Here is a 22,406-nt window from a genome sequence, read left to right on the forward strand (position 1 = left end):
AAGTTCAAGATGGAGTCTCTTCTTACAATCCAACAGTCGGTGCAGCTAGGGGATTGGTTAATCTCAATCGATTTGAAGGACGCATACTTTCACGTGCCAGTAGCAAGGGATTTCCAGCAATATCTCCGTTTCGCAGTTGGCGAGCAACACCTCCAGTTTACTTGTCTCCCATTCGGATTGACAACATCTCCTCGGGTCTTCTCCAAGGTACTCCTAGCGATAGTAGCTCTTTTACTAGTCAAAGGAGTTCGTCTCCATCATTATCTGGACGATTTGCTCCTATTATCTCAGGACAGAGATCAAATTCTGGAACACAAGAGTTTAGTCATCTCCACTCTGCAGATGTTTGGTTGGCTCCTGAACCTAGAGAAGAGCCATCTGGTTCCAACTCAAGTTATCGTGTTTCTAGGGGCTCAGTTCAACACATTAAAAGGCACTATCTCCCTGCCGGAGGAAAAAATCAGTGTGATCCGGGACAGGATTCACAAGGCTTGGGAATCATCTCATCTTTCGGCTCTACAATGTTTGAAAGTGATCGGCACAATGACAGCCACCATCCCTATGGTGAAGTGGGCCCAGTGGCACACTCGTCCCTTCCAGAAAGGGTTTCTGCAACAGTGGGACTCGTCCAATCAAATACAGCGCATACTCCTTACACCAGCGATGAGGATGTCTCTCCTCTGGTGGCTTCAAGGGAAGAATCTACGCAACCATCATTCGATAGTCCCAATTTCCTGGGTAATAGTAACCTCAGATGCCAGCAACAAAGGTTGGGGCGCTCATTGCCTTACGGAAGTAGCTCAAGGAAGGTGGTCGTTCCCGTCGCTGTGTGTGGTCTCCAACATCCTGGAGTTGAGAGCAGCCTTTCAAGCACTCATAGCATTTCGCCATCTGGTGGCAGGGTCGTCAGTAATGTTAAGATTGGTCAACTGCGGTGACCTATATAAAGAAACAAGGAGGGACTCGCAGTTGGTCTCTATTACGAGAAGTAGAACCGATAATGAACTGGGCTTAGAAGAATGTGGTCAACATTTCTGCTGTATACATCCCAGGGGTCCAGAATGTTCAAGCAGATTTTCTGTCAAGGGTCAAAATAGACAACAACGAGTGGTCCCTTCACAGGGATGTCTTCGAGTGGCTTCTGACTCTGGGAGTATCTCCAGAGGTCGATCTGTTCGCTTCGCCGTACAATCGCAAGATGCACAGATACTACTCGAGGTTCAGGGATCCTCAGGCGTTCAGGATAGATGCTCTCACGAATTGTTGGAAGTTCCAGAGAGCCTATGCCTTCCCTCCAGTTCCTGTAATCTTACAGTTCCTTCGGAGGCTCAGAGGGGAGAAGGTGGAGATCATTGCGATAATACCATTCTGGCCCAACAGGCCTTGGTTTCCTCTGCTGTTGCTCCTCAGCTATCAGGATCCAGTTCCCCTGCCTCTCAGGCCAGATCTACTGTCTCAGGGCACACTGTTACACCCGTGCCCATCCTGTCTACACCTCAGGGCATGGTTCTTGAGAGGGGAAGGCTAGAAGCTCTGGGTTGCCCAGAAGAAGCGATTCCAACCCTTCTTAGTGCCAGACGGAAGAGTACCAATAAAGTATACGAACGTATATGGGCCAGGTTTATGGGCCACATGTCTTCTAGGTCAAATTCATATAATTCTCCGGCAGTTCAAGATATCTTGTCTTTCCTTCAGTCAGGGTTAGACTTGTCTCTGGCAGTTAGTTCTCTTAGAGTACAAGTTTCAGCCATTTCAGCCTTTACAGGAGTTTCGTGGGCGAATCATCAGGCTTAGGCCTCAAAAAAGGCCCAGGTTTCCCAAATGGGACCTTCCGTTAGTATTGGACTTTCTTTCTGATCTTGGGAAAAGTTTGGATGCTCCCCTGTCTTTAGGAGATCTCACTATCAAGACGGTGTTTCTGGTGGCAATAGCTTCAGCCAAAAGAGTGTCGGAAATTAGGAATCTTGGGTCTGTTGAACCATTTCTAACCTTCTTTCCGGACAGAGTGGTCCTGATCCCTATGCTTGGGTCAAATCCAAAAGTTACATCAGTATTTCATGAAAATCAGGAGATCGTGCTACCTACGTTTAGAATGTCAGACAACCAAGAGATTCATCCCCTGGATGTTGGTCGCACCTTGAAGCAATATTTGGACGCTACAGCCTCGTTCAGACGAACAGACTTTCTTTTTGTCCTTCTCCATGGCAAAAATAAAGGGATGCGAGCATCAGTAAGATCAATCTCATCTTGGGTGGTCCAAACGATTCAAAGGGCATACAAGGCAAAGGGCACGGTTCCTCCTGAGGCAGTGACGGCTCATTCAACTCGGGGCATCTCGACCTCTTGGGCAGCAGTTCGACATGTCGCACCAGAAGTTATCTGTAGAGCAGCTTCCTGGTCTTCAATTAATACTTTTGTTTCCCATTATTGTGTAGAGCCAGCTGCGCTTTCTTCTGTTAATTTTGGTTTACAAGTATTGTCAGTGGACAATGAAAAATAAAATTCTGGTTTCTTTGCTCAACATTTTTAGCCCACCCGGGTGTGTTTGGCGAGTTATTTCCCACACGTATGCTGCCATGGAGCCTGTCAGGAAAATGGAAAATTTATATCAAATACTTACCGTAATTTTCCTTTCCTGATGGGCTCCAGGGCCGGATTAACATAGGGGCTATTGGAGCTGCAGCTCCAGGCCCCTTTCTCAAGATAGGCCCATTTGCCCAAAAAAAAAATAAAAAAAAAATAAAATAAATATTGACTTAGAGGATTGTAGCTCAGCGATCAGGAGTCACAGAGATCCCACATTTGGGGGGTAGGTAGCTAAATACCCACTCCAGCACTGGTTAAAATATGGGGCTGCTAGCATCTATGGTTCCGGAGATACAGGGCTGCTTGCGCAGCCTGTCAGAAGCTACATACAGAGCGGCCAGTTTAAACACAATCTGGAAGACTCTGCAGCAGACTGAGAGGATGAACTCACAGTGCTCATAATAATTATTTGTATATTACTTATGATAATTAACCCCTTGCCACCCAGGCCCATTCTGAGACTTCTCTCCTACATGTAAAAGTCATCATTTTTTTTATGCTAGAAAATTACTCAAAACCCTCAAGCATTATATATTGTTTTAGCAGACACTCTATGGAATAAAATTGTGGTCTTTGCAACTTTTTATGTTACATGACATTTGCGCAGCAATTTTTCAAACTTTTTTTTTGGAAAGAAACTGCTTCATTCATTAAAAAAACCCACTAAAGTTAGCACTATTTTTTGTTGTGTACTAAGCGATGCTTTAAATTGTTTTACAGGTTACACGTTTAGACTTACAGAGGAGGTCTAGTGCTAGAATTATTGCTCTCGTTCTAACGATCGTGGCGTATGTAACCTGTGTGTATCTGGCTCTGATACTAACCAGTGCCTACCCAGGGACTGACTAGTATCTCTCCCCAGCCTGTCCACACACACCCTCTCACCTGCTAACCTGTGAATGGGGCAATCACTCCCGCAGTGTTATTGTGTTCTGCCAGTGAATACAATACAATGATTAGTGTTGCTAACTATAGCTGGCAGCACTGATTGTTTTGGGGAAAACCTGACAGGCTGGTTGTACTCAAGTCGGTTAATAGGTTGACTTGTGTAAAACCAGCTAGCCCATACATAGATCGACTATGGCTGGTCTCTGCTTAATTGGTGTAATTTCAATCCATGTATGGCCCGATTAACCACTACGCAGTCCCTAAACATCCTTCCACAAACCTTTACATTTTTCCTTCCCAGATTACTTCATCCTCCTCTCCCATACATAGTGCCCACTGTCATACTCTCCACACTTCTCTCCTATACATAGTGCCCACTGTAATACCCTCCACACTCCTCTCCTGTACATACTACTCACTGTCATACCCTCCATACTCCTCTCCTATACATAGTGCCCACTGTCATACCCTCCACACTTCTCTCCTATACATAGTGCCCACTGTCATACCCTCCACACTCCTCTCCTGTACATACTACTCACTGTCATTCCCTCTATACTCCTCTCCTATACATAGTGCCCAGCGTCATACCCTCTCTCCACACCCCTCTCCTGTAATTACTGCTTACTGTCCTACTCTCCACACTTCTCTCCTGTACATAGTGCCCACTGTCATACCCTCCACACTCCTGTACATATTGCTCACTGTTATACCCTCCACACTGTTCTCTTATACATAGTGCCCAATGTCATACCCTCTACACTCCTCTGCTGTGCATACTGCCCACTGTCATACCCTTCACACTCCTCTCCTGTACATAGTGCCTTCTGCCATACCCTCTGCACTCCTCATGTACATAGTGCCCACTGTTAGACCCTCCCCATTCCTCTCTCTCACCTGCACATACTTCCCACTTTTATACCATCCATACTCCTCCCCTATGCCTCTTACCCACAAAAACTGTTCTTTAAAATTATACTGAATATCCTCAATGTTACCAGCTCTAGAATGGGCACACTTTTGTCAGTTCAACTAAAGGAAATCTCACAGTCCTCATATTTGTTCTACCCCATTATTATTATTTATTTAATTTTGTAATTACTATTGTGATGTATAGAGGAACATAGGGGATGTCAGCTACTCTAAATATAGCAATTGTAAAAAAGCGTTTCTGAAAATATTTTTGAAATGTTGACAACTATGCACTTAGGCACTGCCCAAGGGCCACAGGGTCAGTAGGGGGCCCCATGAGAGGCTCGTGATATTAAAGCGGTAGTAAACTTTTCGAACATTACTACTTTTTAGAGGCCCTGGGGTAGGTTATGCCATAATGTACAAGTATGCCCAGCATATTAGCACATTAGGATACACTTAAATTGTCAGACTGAGCCCTCCAGTGCTGTGCTGTGATCAATCCGGTGGGGCCTGGGCACTAACATCTTCACCCGGTCTTCCTTCTGGGTTCTGTGCCTTCCGTCACTTGCCTTGGCCAGGCTGCATCATTGATGTCATTCCCACACATGCTCATGTGCATCCTCTTTCTCTCGCCCCCCCCCCCCTTCTCTCTCATCCTCGATCCCTTACCCCTCACACCTCTTTCATCCCCTTTCTCTCTCTCTCATCCTCCCTCTCTCTCTTTAATTTAATTTGTTATAACAAAAAAATGTTTGCATTTTTATTTACTTATTGTTTATAAAAGGCCCTACCAAAATCCTCAGCACCAGGCCCATGATGTTCTTAATCTGGCCCTGATGGGCTCCATGGCAGCAGGAGTTCCCTCCCAAATGTTGGAGTAGGCTAGTTACCGAACACGGATAGCAGCTTGGAGCAAAGATTTATGGGAGTAGAGGTCCTATTGGGTAATTATGGAGGCAGGGCTAACTCACACGTATGCTGCCATGGAGCCCATCAGGAAAGGAAAATTACGGTAAGTATTTGATATCAATTTTCCATTTTTTCCTAACAAATTCATTCAAGACCATGTTGCAAAAATGCCTTCTGTGTCTCCTTTCCTTTTATGCACTCCCGATCTGATAGCTTCACTTCTAAAGTTAGCTGTCTCATTCACTCCCCTTGGTTTTTTGAATGGACGTAATCTGCCTAGGTGGGCGGGGTCTCCTGACATCATACGTTTCCATGACATCGGCGGCCCCAGCCCTGGCAACATCCCCCGTTGCCTAACTATCGCTGGCCGCGGACATTGATCTGTGTTTTAATTTGATACGACCTGCGGCCCAGGCTGTTCAGTGTACAGATCTCCGGCTCCTCCCGCCCCTGCTGATAGATGACATCGTTGGCAGGGCAGGAGAGCCTGGAGATGACACACCGCATAGCGGGAGGTGAGTGGCGACCGCGGACTGTGTTAACCCTCTCCAGGCCGCGGTCGCCACTTAGCTCCTGCTGTACGACCCTGGTCATCAACAGGCATCGGATCGCGGCCCTGTGGTTGAGCCCGGCGGCCCCAGCCCACTGGGCAAATGCCCGTTGGGCATACAGTATATACACATATACTGCACATACAGTATACATAGGGTTGTCACCTTTCCTTCGAGCCAAACCCGAACACTTCAGCGGGGCTTGGCATTTTTTTTGTAGCCTACACTATGAGAAAATACCTGGGACACCTCTGTGTGTCCTAGGGGAGTAGCAATGCAGCACTCGCATCGATGAACAGTGGGTGTAGCCAATTGCATATAGTGCAGGTATGTGTAATGTACTATATAATGTATATAGTGCAGACATGTGTAATGTACAATATAGTGTAAATGTAGTGTGTATTGTACAATATAATGTATATAGTGCAGGCGTGTGTAATGTACAATATAGTGTATATGTAGTGTGTATTGTACAATATAGTGTAGGCGTGTGTAATGTACAATATAGGGTATATTTAGTGTGTAATGTACAAAATAGTGTATATAGTGCAGGGGTGTGTAATGTACAATATAGTGTATATGTAGTGTGTAATGTTTGGTGGGGAGTCTCTCAGTGTAATTTTGGGGGGAGGTCTCCTGGTGTAATATAAGGGGACAAGGGAGAGGAGAGGGGACAGGGGAGAAGGGGGGGGACTGACAGAGAGGAAGGCGGGACAGGGGAGGGGGGGCTGACAGAGAGGAAGGGAGACAGGGGGGTGACAGAGAGGAGGGGGGCTGACAGAGAGGGGGGGAGCTGACAGGGAGGAGGGGGAGGCTGACACGGAGGAGGGGGAGGCTGACAGAGGAGGGGGGGCTGACAGAGGAGGGCGGCAGTGATCATACCTTTGGGTTCCTGCTGTGCGGAGGAGGACTCAGGCTCCCCGGTCACCTCAATATCTTGTCTCCACAGCTATGGTAGAGTAGGAAGAGGGGAAGGCTCCATGAGGTGAGGAGGCGCTCTTACACAGACAAGTGTAGGAGAGGAGCAGATAGGCGCACAGCCGCTGCCGGTGCCACCTGCCACATAGTAAACACAGAGCTACGGGGCGAAGGATGGGACAAACCGGGACACAGAGGCACTGAATATATGTTGTGCATGCCCGGGTTTCCAGGGAACAGAAATCCGGGCACAAGTTGTCAAAACCGTACTGTTCAGATTAATCCTCTATACACAAAGTACACACACACATGAACAGTATACACGGACACACACACAGTATATACAGTATACACACACACCAGCACTTTCCATCAAAGAAATCATCTTGATGGAACACACTGCTGCTGCCCCCATCTCCTGGCATGCTGGTACTTGTAGTAGAAGTACTTCCTCCCGGAGCAGTGCACTTATTACACAGAAAAAACAATCGAATAGCCTCAGAGACAGGAGGAGCCCTGCTAGAGGAAACATCCTCCCCCCTGCTCACCAGGGTAAGCCACTGACAAGAATTCATTTAGCTGGGGCCAGTTCGCTTACCTTCTATCAGGCAGCAGTGTCCCCTCCTCCCTCTCCTCTCCTCCAGCAGTCGGCATCTCCTCTGCTATAGAAAAATAAGCCGCGCTCGAGAAGAGGGCGTGTACAGCGTATTTCTTTTGGCTGGTGAGGTACTGGAGAGGCGGGGCAGCTATAATCTCTGGATTTTTAGACCAAAATGATGTCGGGAAGGGACATTTCAGGGACAGATGTAAAAAAAATTTTTTACATACTGTCCCTAGTTTTACTGAGACTGGCAACCCTGACGGGCCCCCTAGTGGCCTGGGGTGCCCGAATGGTCAGTCCGCCCCTGGTCCTTCACAATTAGTGAAGTCCATGAAGGCACCACTGAATGGTCGGACAAGTGATTTTTATACTTTCTCATATGAATGATCAAAATAATAAAACTACACCCCTACCTGAATGTTTTTGCCCCCTTATTTTGGTATACCGACCATCAGACCAGGGCACACTTCAGGTCCATTTCATGTTGTAAATCTTATGGCAAGTCTATTTGTTGATATCCGTATAAGCCATAGGGCTTCGACCATAAATATATATATATATATACATATATATATATATATATATATATATATATATATATATACACACACACACACACACACACACACACACACACACACACACACACACACACATACATATATACACATATACACACACATTGTTGGGATATGCAGCCCAGTACATACTAGTATGCTGCATATTTGGGTCTTCGCCCTGTCGCTGGCAATGTTGAGTTGAGTTATTATTTTTGGCTATACTTTCAGCTGTTGTGGTGGGTCATAATCAGGCCCACTTGTGTTCCCCTTGGGTGGTCCACTGCCCGTTTTGGCCGCTTCCTGTACGTGAGTCAGGGGTTAGGTGGCCAACAAGTGTGGCTTCTCTTTTTTTGTTGGAATTGCAGCAAACAAGAATATACACAATTGTGGATATTGTTGGTGAGCTTCTTTGTTTTCAAAGTAATATGGATCAAATTAGTATTTTTCATTATGTGAATATTGAATAACATATTGTTACAATGATGATTTTTTCAGATATACATAGAAGTTCCCTGAGGAAGCAAGCATGCTCAGTGAAACGCCATGGAACAAAATATCTGGAATTATGTATATCAACTCTGTAAATCTGCTTAACATGGTGGATGTTTTACCACTGTTGGAATGTTTTTAAACGAAAAGCTGCATGATCATTTGATCAAACAACAGTTTTTAAATGTTGTGTATAATTAAGTTGTAAATCTTTTTATACACAAGTGAATTAATGTTATTCTTCACTGACAACTCCATGTCCATTAGAGTCCCATATACTATAGTAGGGGGTTCCTTTCCCCCCCTAAGCTTTTTTTTTGTTTCCTAATACCTGAACAGTATCTGCATGTGATTGAATGCAGGCGCTGTTCAACTGTTCAGTCGAGGATCATCCAACAGGGCCACCCACTGAGAGAATTCCTGATGAATTGGCCAAAACTCACGCTGTGTATGGCAAGCTTTAGTGCCTGGGACATAACCAATATGAAAAGCCTGTAACCATGAAGTCAAGTTTGAACCCCGTATACACAACACATAATACAAAGATAATTATATGTATAGACAGGAGACATGAACTTGTACTAGGAATACAAAGCAGACAGCCAAGTAATGAGATTCAGGGACTCACATTCAGCTGTTGGATGAGTTACTGTAGAAGAATTCTCTTCGTTGTCTGCAGAGAGGAAGTGATGATTATGGTTAGTTTCAACCCATATAGATACGGGTGCTCACTTTCGCACAGCAATTAACCAATCAGAAAACATTAAGACAGCAGGGATAAGGGCAAATGGTTGATCATAAAGTGTTATATCGTAAAGGCTGATGGTTCCTCAAATTTTTTTTAATTATTTCATAACTAAAATACTTTGCATAATTCTCCACCATTGCTGCTGATATAAATTTTGTTTGACAGCTTTAAGGTTTTTCCACTCAGAGTGGAGGGATATAGGTTGGGTATCCAGGGTTGGATCAAGCACAAAATTAAAATCTCCTGCCATAACCACTTTTGCCTAAAATTTTCTAACTTATGCCATGTATACACAAGCGGATTTTCCATCTGAAAAGTCTTGGATGGAATTCCACTCAAGCTTGGTTTGCATACACACGGTCACACAAAAGTTCTCGGAACTTTTGACCGCCAAGAACGCGTGACGTACAACACTATGACAAGCCGAGAAAATGAAGCTCAATGCTTCCGAGCATGCGTCAAATTGTTTCCGAGCATGCGTAGGAATTTTGAGCGTCGGAATTGCATACAGACGACCCCGATGTCTCCATTTTTTGAGACAGAGAAAAGGACTGAGGGCATAAAGTCCTTATTCCCTTCCTCTACAGCCCCAGCTGCACTGCATATATGGACTAAGCTCAAAGGGTCTTCCAGTTTGTTATCATGGATACTCTCCTAATAAGAGATCCAAAGGAATAGCAATAGGTTTTGACAGGAAAACACCATTTACTTGAAAAGCAATGGAGTCTGACTCCGAATGAAGTTACCTATTTATTAAAAGATCACTGTTTAATAATGAGTATACATTTGTTAATGTTTACTGCCCTAATACTCACCCTTGTCTTTTTTTGAGAAAGATACTGAGTAAGTTAGAAAAGTTTAGGGAGGGGAAAGTGGTTATGGCCTGAGATTTTAATTTTGTGCTTGATTCAACCCTGGATACCCAACCTATATCCCTCTGTCCAGAAGGGTCTGGTATGGATTTTGAAGGGGACCCCAACACCATTTTTTTTTTAAATGGCGTAGGGTTCCCCTTAATATCCATACCAGACCTGATGGGCCTGGTATGGAATTTGGGGGGCCCCCATGCAATTTTTTTCAAAATTTTGGTTTGGGGTTCCCTTTAATATTCATACCAGACCCAAAGGGCCTGGTAATGCACTGTGGGGGAATCCCATTTTTATCAATGAACCGGACCGGCAATTCATTATAGTCGCAAGTACTTTTGAATAACTTTTTCCTTTTGAAATGTAATTTTGCTCTCGGACTGTTCTAAACACGGGAAACATTCGTCCCTGTACAGGCATACTATAGAACTCCCCAGGTACAAAATTTAACCTCCCTGGCGGTATCATTGTTTCTGATTTTAGGTGTTGAAAGCGGTACAATTATTTTGAATGGAAATTTGGCGTTTTATATTATAGGCCTGTCATTTTTAGGAATAATTCTCTTAAATCTGTTCAAAACAGAGTCTAGTAGAGATACTGAGGTATGATCACGTTTATAATATAATAAATAACTATAAATAATTATAACAAATAATAATAAAAATTATTCAATAATGTAATCAAATCCAAAAACACTGAAATTTGCTCATTTGCAGAATTGTCGCTGTCATTAGATTTAGTGTTTGATGACGGATCTCCCCACATATCGCTATCGCTCAATTCTGCAAGTGATTCCAATTTATTATCGCTGTTTTCTAGCTGGTCTAAAATCACCTTTGACATAAAGGGACACTTTTTGGTTGCTATGGACAATCTCCAAATTCCAGGCAGAAAAAACTGTATTTATAATATAAAAGTGCATGCAGGGCACTGGACAGACCACTAGGGACAAAGGGGGTGTGTATTTCTTTATATAGTACTGTAATCTGTACGATTACAGTGCTGTGTGTGTTTTGTGTTTTTACTTTTTTGAATTTGGCGCCGATCTCCACTCCCGTGTGTCATAACGTTGCAGGGAACGGAGCTCAGCGGCACTCGGGCACTGTGAATCGAGCGGAGGAAAGCTCGCACACACAGCGCGGAGGACATCGCTGGATCCAGGGGACAAGGTGAGTAACTCTCCCTGTATCCTGCAATGCGATCACGAGTCTGGCTCAGGGGTTACCGCTAGTGGTACTGAAATTCCACCCCGAGCCAGACTCGGGAATACCACCAGGCAGGTTAAAGGAATATTTCACTTTTATTGTTTCACTTTAAGGATTATTAAAATCACTGCTTCTGAAAAAAGGGCAGTTTTTAAAACTTGTTTTTGCATTGATACATGTCCCCTGGGGCAGGACCCGGGTCCACAAACACATTTATGACAATAACTTGCATATAAGCCTTTAAAATAAGCATTTTTGATTATTCATGTTCATGTCCCATAGACTTTAACGGTGCTTGAACTAATTTTTTGACTGTTCGCATGTTCTGCTGCGAACCGAACCAGGGGGTGTTTGGCTCATAATTTTTATCCATTATTTATTTTTTATTTATTTTATTTTTCTTTTCATTATTATTTATTTTTATATTTTTATTTTATTTTCATTTATATTTATTTTTCCACACATTATTTATTTTTTTCTTACTTTTTTTCAGTTTATTTTCCAACATTTTTATCCTCTTAATTTGTCTCATTCCCTCACTCATTTCTTCCATTTTCCTATTCTCTTTTCTCTATCTATATCCTTTTATATTTTTCACTTGTATTTTTTTCTTATTTTCCTCTCCTCTGTCTTTTTTCTGTTTCTTTTTTTCTCACTCTTTTTCCTTTTCTCTTTATATATCCCCCTTTTTTTCTATCTGTTCTTCTTCCCTCCTTCCCCTCTTCTTCCCCCTTCCTCATCTCCTTTTTGCCACCATTCATCTTTATCTAATTTACACTTTGCTGTGTCCTCCATTACTTTTTTTGCCTTTTCTCGTTTACCATCTGTGTCTCCTTTCCTTCTATGCACTCCCGATCTGATGGCTTCACTTCTAACGTTAACTGTCTTTGCCATTGATTGTAACCAAGCTTTTTGTAATTTTCGCACACAAAAAAGTGTTTTTCCCAACAAATTCATTCAAGACCATGTTGCAAAAATACCTTCTGTGTCTCCTTTCCTTTTATGCACTCCCGATCTGATAGCTTCACTTCTAATGTTAACTGTCTCCTTCACTCCCCTTGGTTTTTTAAATGGACGTAATCTGCCTAGGTGGGCCGGATCTCCTGACATCATACGTTTCCATGACATCGGCGGCCCCAGCCCTGGCAACATCCCCCGTTGCCTAGCTATCGCCAGCCGCGGACATCAATCAGTGTTTTAATTGGATCCGACCTGCTGCCCAGGCTGTTCAGTGTACAGATCTCCGGCTCCTCCCGCCCCTGCTGATAGATGACATCGTTGGCAGGGCAGGAGAGCCTGGAGAGGACACACCACATAGCTGGAGCTGAGTGGCGACCGCACCCTGTGTTAACCCTCTCCAGGCCACGGTCGCCACTTACCACCCGCTGTACGACCCTGGTCATCAACAGGCATCGGATCGCTGCCCTGTGGTTGAGCCCCAGCCCACTGGGCAAATGCCCGTTGGGCATACAGTATATACACATATACTGCACATACAGTATACATAGGGTTGCCACCTTTTCTTCGAGCCAAACCCGAACAATTCAGTGGGGCTTGGCATTTTTTTTGTAGCATACACTATGAGAATATACCTGGGACACCTCTGTGTGCCCTAGGGGAGTAGCAATGCGGCACTTGCAGTGATGAACAGTGGGTGTAGCCAATTGCATATAGTGCAGGTGTGTGTAATGTACAATATAGTGTATATGTAGTGTGTATTGTACAATATAATGCATATAGTGCAGGCGTGTGTAATGTACAATATAGTGTATATGTAGTGTGTATTGTACAATATAGTGTATATAGTGCAGGGGTGTGTAATGTACAATATAGTGTATATAGTGCAGGCATGTGTAATGTACAATATAGTATATATGTAGTGTGTATTGTACAATATAGTGTATATAGTGCAGGTGTGTGCAATGTACAATATAGTGTATATAGTGCAGGTGTGTGTAATGTACAATATAGTGTATATAGTGAAGGCATGTGTAATGTAAAAAATAGTGTATATGTAGTGTGTATTGTACAATATAATGTATATAGTGCAGGCGTGTGTAATGTACAATATATGGTATATTTAGTGTGTAATGTACAAAATAGTGTATATAGTGCAGGGGTGTGTAATGTACAATATAGTGTATATGTAGTGTGTAATGTTTGGTGGGGAGTCTCTCAGTGTAATTTTGGGGGGAGGTCTCCTGGTGTAATATAAGGGGACAAGGGAGAGGAGGAGGGCTGACAGAGAGGAATGCGGGACAGGGGAGGGGGGGCTGACAGAGGGAGGGAGACAGGGGGTTGACAGAGAGGAGGGGGGGCTGACAGGGAGGAGGGGGAGGCTGAAAGGGAGGAGGAGGAGGCTGACAGGGAGGAGGAGGAGGCTGACAGGGAGGAGGAGGAGGCTGACAGGGAGGAGGGGGAGTCTAACAGAGGAGGGGGAGGTTGACAGAGGATGGGGGGCTGACAGAGGAGGGCGGCTGTGATCATACCTTTGGGTTCCTGCTGTGCGGAGGAGGACTCGGGCTCACCGGTCACCTCAATATCTTGTCTCCACAGCTGTGGGGGAGCAGGAAGAGGGGGATGCTACATGAGGTGAGGAGGCGCTCTTACACAGACAAGTGTAGGGGAGGAGCAGATAGGCGCACAGCCGCCGGCGCCACCTACCACACAGTAAACACAGAGCTACGGGGCGAAGGATGGGACAAACTGGGACACAGAGGCACTGAATATATGTTCTGTATGCCCCCGGGTTTCCAGGGAACAGAAATCCAGGCACAAGTTGCCAAAAACCGTACTGTTCAGATTAATCCTCTATACACAACGTACACACACACACAAACAGTATACAGAGACACACACACAGTATATACAGTATACACACACACCAGCACTTTCCATCTAGAAATCATCTTGATGGAACACACTGCTGCTGCCCCCATCTCCTGGCATGCTGGTACTTGTAGTAGAAGTACTTCCTCCCGGAGCAGTGCACTTATTACACAGAAAAAACAATTGAATAGCCTCAGAGACAGGAGGAGCCCTGCCAGAGGAAACACATCCTCCCTCCGGCTCACCAGGGTAAGCCACTGACAAGAATTCATTTAGCTGGGGCCAGTTCGCTTACCTTCTATCAGGCAGCAGTGTCCCCTCCTCCCTCTCCTCTCCTCCAGCAGTCGGCATCTCCTCTGCTACAGACAAATAAGCCGCGCTCGAGTAGGGGGCATGCACAGCGTATTTCTATTGGCTGATGAGGTACTGGAGAGGCGGGGCAGCTATAATCTCTGGATTTTTAGACCAAAATGATGTCGGGAAGGGACATTTCAGGGACAGATGTAAAAAAAACTTTTTACATACTGTCCTTAGTTTTACTGAGACTGGCAACCCTGATGGGTCCTCCTAGTGGCCTGGGGTGCCCGAATGGTCAGTCCGCCCCTGGTCCTTCACAATTAGTGAAGTCCATGAAGGTCGGACGAGTGATTTTTATACTTTATCATATGAACGATCAAAATAAAATTGTACGGATGTGAGGCCAGCATAGGACTTGCATACTGTATTGTTGTTAATGGTTGTAAGTATACTGTACATATTTGTGTGTGGGCAGGTGCACACATATGTATAATTGTTTATCTATGTGTAAAGTACACTGAGAACCATTTTAAACATCTAAACTAGGGGTGTCCAACCTGCGGCCCACTGTGGCCCAGGAAGGTCAAAAGCTTGGACACCTCTGCTCTAAACCTTCAGACAAATCTTTGTATGTTGTATATACTCCACCAATAAAGCTAAAACTGATAAAATAATAGACTCTTTACAAGAGTAATGCCACGTAAACATGATCAGAATTCTTGTCGGAAAAGCCTTGGATGGTTTTTCAGATGGAATTCCACTCAAGCTTGTGTTGCCTAAACACGGTCACACCAAATTCCTACCGTCAACAATGCGGTGACGTACAACACTACGACGAGCCACGAAAAAATTAAGTTTGATGCTTCCGAGCATGCGTTGAATTATTCCTGAGCATGCGTTGAATTGTTTGAGCATGCATCGGAATTTTGTGTGTCGGAATTGCCACAGACAATCGGAATTTCCGACAGAAAAACTTTTTCCGTCAGAAAAATTGAGAACATGCTCTCAATCATTTGCAAGCCGAAATTCCACCAGCAAAAGTCCGATGGAGCCTACACACGGTCACATTTTCCGACAAAAAGCTCTCATCGGTCTTTTGCTGGCCAAAATTCTGACTGTGTGTATGTGGCATAAGTCTCTATACCCCTGGTTCCCTACCTACACCTCAATGGCCAGATCTAACCCTTTGGCATGTGTTGTATGACCCTCCTACCCCAGCAGTTAGTTGAGTGAGAATTGATTTGTGAGGGAATTTCAATGGAAGTGATCTCAAGCGGTCCTTTGTAATATGTTCCCAGACTCTGTCTGCCCCCCTGCACCATTCCTCTAATCACCAACCATACCTGTAGCATGTTCACAGCCTGACATCTCCTGTGTTATGTCCACACACAATCTTCTGTAGTATTACATAAACATTATATGATGTGCTTTGGTGATGTCTGGGCTGCAGCTGAGGTCCACTATACATAATTAGGTGACAACTGCTGCTCTGTACCAAATCTATCAGGTCAATTCAAATTATTTCTATAGATCAGTCACATGACATGGCGTGACACACAATGTTACTTACTGGGAACTGGAACATAAGTGTTGGGATTAGCAGACGCCATCACTAAAATAAACAGAGATGAATCGATTAGGGACCAGAACCAGGAAATGATTTGTTCTCTTAATAAATAAAATAAAAATGAGTCAGGTATATGTCTTCATCTAAATCTGACAATAAATATTTTCTCCATTTAATGCTTACAGTGTCAGTATGAGTAATTTAACTCTCAGGTTTCCGGGAGACATGTTGACATGCATGTCATAAGTTGCAGTCCTAATGTCCACCCTTACCTGACTCTACATTGCACGTCCCAACTACACGTCTCTAACATGCATAGAGTACACAATGTCCCAAATCCGGCCTTGTTTCTCCACCCAAAACTGGACTGCAAGAAGTATTTTCATACATGGAAAAATGACAATATATACAGTTCTCAGTACACAGTAAATGAGTACACCCCAACAGATGTGTCAGAAAACCTTTACTTTCCTTTCATAATCAACATTTTCTATGGGACACTATACTAGAAAATACTACAACAAATGCGGGCCACTGATTGTAACCAAGCTTTTTGTCATTTTCACACACAAAAAAGTGTTTTTCCTAACAAATTCATTCAAGACCATGTTGCAAAAATACCTTCTGTGTCTCCTTTCCTTTTATGCACTCCCGATCTGATAGCATCACTTCTAACATTAACTGTCTCCTTCACTCCCCTTGGAAGAACACTTCAGCGGGGCTTGGCATTTTTTTGTAGCATACACTATGAGATGTAAAAAACCTGGAACACCTCTGTGTGCCCTAGGGGAGTAGCAATGCAGCACGCGCAGTGATGAACAGTGGCCAATTGCATATAGTGCAGGTGTGTGTATTGTACAATATAGTGTATATGTAGTGTGTATTGTACAATATAGTACAGGCGTGTGTAATGTACAATATAGTGTATATAGTGCAGGCGTGTGTAATGTACAATACAGTGTGTATTGTACAATATAGTGTATATATAGTACAGGCATGTGTCATGCACAATATAGTGTATATTTAGTGTGTAATGTACAATATAGTGCATATCTAGTGTGTAATGTTTGGTGGGGAGCTTCCCAGTGTAATTTTGGAGGGAGGTCTCCTGGTGTAGCATGGGGGGGACAAGGGAGAGGAGGGGGGGCTGACAGAGAGGAAGGGGGGGACAGGGGTCTGACAGAGAGGAGGGGGGCTGACAGCAAGGAAGGTGGACAGGGGAGAGGAGGGGGGGCTGACAGAGAGGAAGGGGGTAACAGGGGTCTGACAGAGAGGAGGGGGGGCTGACAGCAAGGAAGGGGGACAGGGGAGAGGAGGGGGGGCTGACAGAGAGGAGGGGGGCTGACAAAGGATGGAGGGGTGCTGAAAGAGGAGGGGGAGGCTGACAGAGGAGGGTGGCTGTGATCATAGCTTTGGGTTCCTGCTGTGCGGAGGTGGTCTCGGGCTCCCCGGTCACCTCAATAACTTGTCTCCCTAGCTGTGGTAGAGAAGGAAGAGGGTGAGGCTACATGAGGTGAGGAGGCGCTCTTACACAGACAAATGTAGTAGAGGAGCAAATGTAGGAGTGGCACCTGCCACATAGTAAACACAGCGCTATGGGGCGGAGGATGGGACAAACCGGGACACAGAGGTGCTGGATATATGTTGTGCGCACCCGGGTTTCCAGGGGACAGAAATCCGGGCACAAGTTGCCAAAACTGTACTGTCCGGGTCAATCCGCTACTGGTGGCAACTCTAAGTATACACATACATATACACACAGACAAACGCACAATATACATGGACATGCACACACACAGAATACACATACATATATATATATATATATATATATATATATATATATATATATATATATATATATATATAATATACACACACACACACACACACACACACCAGCACTTTCCATCTAGAAATCATCTTGATGGAACACACTGCTGCCCCCATCTCCTGGCATGCTGGTACTTGTAGTGCCCCAGCAGCTCACAGACACATTAGGTGGTAATACAGGAGAGAAGGAGACTGTGCCTGTGTACTGGTGGGCAGGTAATCAGTAGAGAGATGTAGCAGAGATTGGGGGAGATATTCAGAAAGTTCTTCCTCCCGGAGCAGTGCACGTATTACACAGAAAAAATATCTAAGCCTCAGAGACAGGAGGAACCCTGCCAGAGGAAACACATCCTCCCTCCTGCTCACCAGGGTAAGCCACTGACAAGAATTCATTTAGCTGGGGCCAGTCAGTGTCCCCTCCTCCCTCTCCTCTCCTCCAGCAGTCGGCATCTCCTCTGCTACAGACAAATAAGCCACACTTGAGAAGGGGGCGTGTACAGCGTATTTCTATTGGATGACGAGGTACTGGAGAGGTGGGGCAGCTATAATCTAGCGATTTTTAGACCAAAATGATGTCGGGAAGGGACATTTCAGGGACAGATGTAAAAAAAAAAAAAAAAAAGATTTTTACATACTGTCCCTGGTTTTACTGAGACTGGCAACCCTGATGGGTCCTCCTAGTGGCCTGGGGGCCCGAGTGCCCGAATGGTCAGTCCGCCCCTAGTTCTTCACAATTAGTGAAGTCCATGAAGGCACCACTGAATGGTCGGACAAGTGATTTTTATAAACGTTCTCATATGAACGATCAAATAAAATTGTACAGATGTAAGGCCAGCATAAGACTTGCATATTGTATTGTTGTCAATGGTTGTAAGTATACTGTACATATTTGTGTGTGGGCAGGTGCACACATATGCATAATTGTTTATCTATGTGTAAAGTACACTGAGAACCATTTTAAACATCTAAACTAGGGGGTGTCCAACCTGCGGCCCACTGTGGCCCAGGAAGGTCAAAAGGTTGGACACCTCTGCTCTAAACCTTAAGTCAAATCTTTGTATGTTGTATATACTCCACCAATAAAACTAAAACTGATAACATAATAGACTCTTTAAAGAGGAAGTAAACCCTTCCAAACAACTTGGACCTACAGGTAAGCCTAGATTAAGGCTTACCTGTAGGTCCAAGCAATATCTCCTAAACCTATATGGTTTAGGAGATATTTGCCCGAAAATGGGCACCGCTGTCTACGGCGCATGCGCCGTAGACAGCGGCGCGCAGGCGCACTAAATGCGGCAAATCCATGAATGGATTTGCCTAATTTGTCGACTCCCGTGCACATGCGCGGGAGTGACGTCATCGCGGCTTCGCCGAGTGGCAGCGGCGGAGCTACGAGACGCGACTCCCGTGCGCATGCGCGGGAGTGACGTCATCGCGGCTTCGCCGCTGTGATTCGTCGGAGCTGCGAGACGCCACCAGCAACATGGATGCGGCGGACTACAGGGATCAGCGGCGACTTCGCTGGCTCCTGTGTCAGGTAAGTGACACATAATGAGCTACTATGCGATGCATAGTAGTCCATTATGCTTTACCTTTGCAGGGAAAAAAAGAGGAAGTAAACCCATCAGGGTTTACTTCCTCTTTAAAAGAGTAACAGTCTCTATGCCCCTGGTTCCCTACCTACACCTCAATGGACACATCCAGCCCTTTGGCACTTGTTGTATGACCCTCCTAACCCAGAAGTTGGGTGAGCATTGGTTTGTGAGGGAATTGCAATGGAAGTGATCTCAAGCAGTCCTTTGTAACATGTTCCCAGACTCTGTCTGCCCCCCTGCACCATTCCTCTAATCACCAACCATACCTGTAGCATGTTCACAGCCTGACATCTCCTGTGTTATGTCCACACACAATCTTCTGTAGTATTACATAAACATTATATGATGTGCTTTGGTGATGTCTGGGCTGCAGCTGAGGTCCACTATACCTAATTAGTTGACAACTGCTGCTCTGTACCAAATCTATCAGTTCAATTCAAATTATTTCTATACATCAGTCACATGACATGACGTGACACACAATGTTACTTACTGGTAACTGGATCAGAAGTGTTAGGCTTAGCAGACCCCATCCCTAAAATAAACAGAGATGAATCGATTAGGGACCAGAACCAGGAAATGATTTGTTCTCTTAGTAAATAAAATAAAAATTAGTCAGGTATATGTCTTCATCTAAATCTGACAATAAATGTTTTTTAATGCTTACAGTGTCAGTATGAGTGATTTAAAGAGGAAGTAAACCCTGATGAGTTTACTTCCTCTTTCATTCCCTGCGAAGGCAAAGCATAATGGACTACTATGCATCGCATAGTAGGCCATTATGTGTCACTTACTTGACACAGGAGCCAGCGAAGTCACCGCTGTCCCCTGTAGTCCGCCGCATCCATCTTCTTGGTGGGGTCTCGCAGCTCCGCCGCTGTCATTCAGCGAAGCTGCGATGACGTCACTCCCGCGCATGCGCACGGGAGCCGACACGCGCGGCAGCTCCGTCTCTGAGAATTCCGCGCTCAGTGCGACTGCGCGCCGCTGTCTACGGCGCATGCGCCGTAGACAGCGGTGCCTGTTTTTGGGCAAATATCTCCTAAACCATATAGGTTTAGGAGATATTTCTTGGACCTACAGGTAAGCCTTAATCTAGGCTTACCTGTAGGTCAAAGTGGTTTGTAAGGGTTTACAACCACTTTAACTCCCAGGTTTCCGGGAGACATGTTGACATGCATGTCATAAGTTGCAGTTCTAATGTCCACCCTTAACTGACTCTACATTGCCCGTCCCAACTACACGTCTCTAAGCCCTTGTACACACGGTCGGAGATTCCGACGGAATGTGTCCTATCGGACCATTTTGTCGGATAATCCGACTGTGTGTGGTCTTCATCGCACTGTTTCCGTCGGAGTATCCGATGGACCAAGTTTTCCAACGTGTCCGTAAAATTTTCCGACAAAATGCTCCGATCGGACATACTCCGATCATGTGTAGTCTACTCCGACGGACAAAGTGCCACGCATGCTCAGATCAAATTCCTAGACCAAAGCTATTGGCTACTAGCCTGAACGTAGTCCCATCGTAACAAAATAACGTCATTACGTTATGTACAATCGGATTTTCCGTCAACTTTGTCCGACCGTGTGTATGCAACAGTTTCGGACAAAATCTGTCAGACAAAATCCAACGGATTTGGTTGTCAGAATGTCCGACCGTGTGTACAAGGGCTTACATGCATAGAGTATACAATGTCCCAAACCCGGCCTTGTTTCTCCACCCAAAACTGGACTGCAAGAAGTATTTTCATGCAGGGAAAAATTGCAATATATACAGTTCTCTGTACACAGTAAATGAGTACACCCCAACAGATGTGTCAGAAAACCTTTACTTTCCTTTCATAATCAACATTTTCTATGGGACACTATACTACAAAATACTACAACAAATGCAGGCCATTGATTGCAACCAAGATTTTTGTAATTTTCACACACAAAAAAGTGTTTTTCCTAACAAATTCATTCAAGACCATGTTCCAAAAAAGAATACACCCCAATGAATGTCTTAAGAGCAAAGATACATTTTAGACAACAAAATCCTAATTAACTAACAAGAATTCAACTACAGGTGAGTCTAATTATTAATTAAACAGGTGTCCAGCAGACAGGGGATTATAAAAGGGCATTGCTTAACAAAGAAAACCCCTTCCCGCTTCATGCTGTTTGCAATGGCACCACATGGAAGAGATGTCACAAGGCCTGAGAAAGAAACCTACCGTATTTATCGTCGTATAACACGCACATTCATTTTAAGAGGGAAGTTTCAGGAAAAAAATTACATTTTAAATAAGGCAGCTAAAATTGAAGTATTGGCGTATAGCACGCACACGCTATTTGCACCCAATTTTCATGGTGAAAAAGTGAGTGTTATATGCCAATAAATACAGTATTTATTTACACAAGAAAGGTGAAGGCTACAAGAAGATCAGCAAAGTTTTACTCATCAGTCAGAATACTGTAGCAATAGTGATACAAAAATGTAACAGATGGAACTTCAACCATCTCAGAGACATCCAGACTGTCCACGGAAGTTATCACCTCGACAGGAGCGTCTTCTGATGGGAAGCGTTGAAGAAAATCACCATGCAAGTTCACTACTGTTAGCTAAAGAAGTAGCAAAGCCAAACTGGGGGTGATTGTTTCCTGTGAGCTCTTGTACACACGGTTGGACATTGCGACGGAAAATGTGTTGTCGGATAATCCGACTGTGTGTGGGCTCCATCAGACTGTTTCCGTCGGAATATCCGGTCGGACAACGTTTTAAAGCTGGGCTATAAAACTTTCCGACAACATGATCCGATTGTGTGTAGAGAATTCCGACCGGACAAAGTGCCACGCATGCTCAGATCAAATTCCTAGACCAAAGCTATCGGCTACTAGCCTGAACGTAGTCCCGCTGTAATGAAATAACGTCATCACGTTCAGAACGATCGGATTTTCAGACAACTTTGTCCGACCGTGTGTATGCAACACCGGTTTCGGACAAAATCCGTCAGACAAAATCCAACGGATTTTGTTGTCGGAATGTCCGACCGTGTGTACAAGGG

General features: G+C 44.6%; 1 long non-coding RNA gene across 1 annotated transcript in view; it reads right to left on the reverse strand.

Moving 5' to 3' along the window:
- LOC143984581 (uncharacterized) overlaps positions 1-19,939 on the reverse strand; it is a 37,904-nt gene extending 17,965 nt beyond the window's left edge. The window contains exons 1-2 of the long non-coding RNA XR_013274962.1: positions 19,851-19,939; positions 15,933-15,974 (exon numbers count right to left, since the gene is read on the reverse strand). This is a non-coding gene — a long non-coding RNA (uncharacterized LOC143984581). The remainder of the gene's footprint in view (positions 1-15,932; positions 15,975-19,850) is intronic.
- Between the last annotated feature and the right edge of the window lie 2,467 nt (positions 19,940-22,406).

This window comes from Lithobates pipiens, unplaced genomic scaffold, assembly GCF_037356315.1.
Source record: "Lithobates pipiens isolate NorthernLeopardFrog02 unplaced genomic scaffold, aLitPip1_a1.2 Scaffold_1, whole genome shotgun sequence".
Classification (NCBI taxonomy): domain Eukaryota; kingdom Metazoa; phylum Chordata; class Amphibia; order Anura; family Ranidae; genus Lithobates; species Lithobates pipiens.